The 1,810-nt window shown below is 39.3% G+C and overlaps 1 non-coding gene across 1 annotated transcript; it reads right to left on the bottom strand.

The window, feature by feature from the left end:
• Positions 1-394: 394 nt before the first annotated feature.
• On the bottom strand, positions 395-521 carry LOC117078692. Its single transcript, XR_004435120.1, has one exon. It is a non-coding gene; the product is annotated as a small nucleolar RNA ACA64 (small nucleolar RNA).
• Positions 522-1,810: the final 1,289 nt, after the last annotated feature.

Here is a 1,810-nt window from a genome sequence, read left to right as displayed (position 1 = left end):
GAGATGTTTTCATATAGGCATTAAATGTAAAATAATCACAGCATGAAGAATGGGGTATCCATTTTCTCAAGCACTTATCTTTTAGGTTATAAACAATTCAATTACATCCGTGAAGTTATTTTAAACTGTACAATTAACTTATTATTGACTGTAGTCACCCTGTTGTGTTATCAAATAGTAGGTTTTATCCATGTTTTTCAATTTTTTCTTTTAGACAAACAGTTTTATTCGAAAAGCACAGCCAGCTGAGTCTCCCCCTTTCCACAGACCTGGCAGTGTTGGGCTCAGGTGTGAGAGGACCAGTTTCCTGCAGAGAGAAGACAGGTTTAGGGGTTGAAGGCCAGACCCAGGGGCTAGACCACATGAGTGGCCACACTGGGGCAGAGGCCACAGTGCCCATCAGGGCCTGGGTTGCACAGCTGCACATGGGACAGTGCACAATAAGCTGAGGCCCCTGGAGACTCTGGGTGCCAAATCTCACCCATGGTCATGGCCAAAGCTGGAGGTGATATTCAACCAATGCCAGTGACCCCAACCACTAGTGGGATGTGTGTGTCCGACACTGCTGGACCTACCCGGGCAGAGAGACCATTCTTTATTTTTGTTTTTTGGTACTCATTACAATTCTCACCTCCCTGCTAGCCCCCCACTACACTTCCCAGCCTCTGGTAACCATTCTTCTACTCTCTATGTCCATGAAATCTATTTTTTTTTTTTTTTTATCTTTTAGATCCCACAAATAAGTAAGAACATGTGAAGTTTGTCTTTATGTGCCTGGCTTATTTCATTAACATAATAATATTCAGTTTCATCCACGCTGTTACAAATTACATGATCTCATTTTTTTTATGATTGAATAGTACTCCATTGTGTATATGTATCACATTTTCCTTATCCATTCATCTATTGGTGGACATTTAGGTTGCTTCCAAATCTTAGCTATTTTAAAAAGTGCTGCAACAAACATAAGAGTGCAGATGTCTCTTCAATATATATATTTATTTTTTGGGTGGGGGTATATACCCGCAGTGGGGATGTTGGATCATATGGTACCTCAAGTTTTAGTTTTGAGGACTCTCCAAACTATTCTTCATAGTGGTGTACATTTCCATTCCAAATGTAAATGTAAATTTACGTTTCCACCAATGGTGTACAAGAGTTCCCTTTTCTCCACATCCTCGTGAATATTTTCTATTGCCTGACTTTTGGATAAAAGTCATTTTATCTGGGGTAAGATGATATCTCATTGTAGTTTTCATTCACATTTTTCTGATGATCCATGATGTTGAGCACATTTTCATGTCTGTTTGCCATTTGTATGTTTTCTTTGAGAAATGTCTATTCAAATCTTTTGTCCTTTTTTTTTTTGAGATAGTGTTTTACTCCTGTCTCCCATGCTGGAGTGCAATAGTATAATCTCGACTCACTGAAACCTCCACCTCCCAGGCTCAAGCAATTCTCCTGCTTCAGCCTCCTGAGTAGCTGGGACTACAGGTATGTGCCACCATGCCTGGCTAATGTTTGTATTTTTTGTAGAGAGGGAATCTCACTATGTTGCCCAGGCTGGACTCAAACTCCTGAGCTCAAGTGATCCACCTTCTTCCTTTCCAATTTTGATGCCTTTTATATCTTTCTCTTGTTTGATTGCTTTTACTAGGAGTTCCAGTACTATGTTGAATAACAGTGGTGAAAATGGTATTATTGTCATATTTAGATCTTAGAGAAAAGTCTTTCAGTTTTTCTCTATTCAGTGGGATACTAGCTGTGGGTCTGTCATATATAGCTTTTATTATGTTGACATTTATTTCTT

Source organism: Trachypithecus francoisi, unplaced genomic scaffold (assembly GCF_009764315.1).
Source record: "Trachypithecus francoisi isolate TF-2019V2 unplaced genomic scaffold, Tfra_2.0 Lachesis_group6, whole genome shotgun sequence".
Taxonomy (NCBI): Eukaryota; Metazoa; Chordata; class Mammalia; order Primates; family Cercopithecidae; genus Trachypithecus; species Trachypithecus francoisi.
Note: the sequence above shows the minus strand (reverse complement) of the source record. Positions and strands in the feature narration are given on the sequence as shown.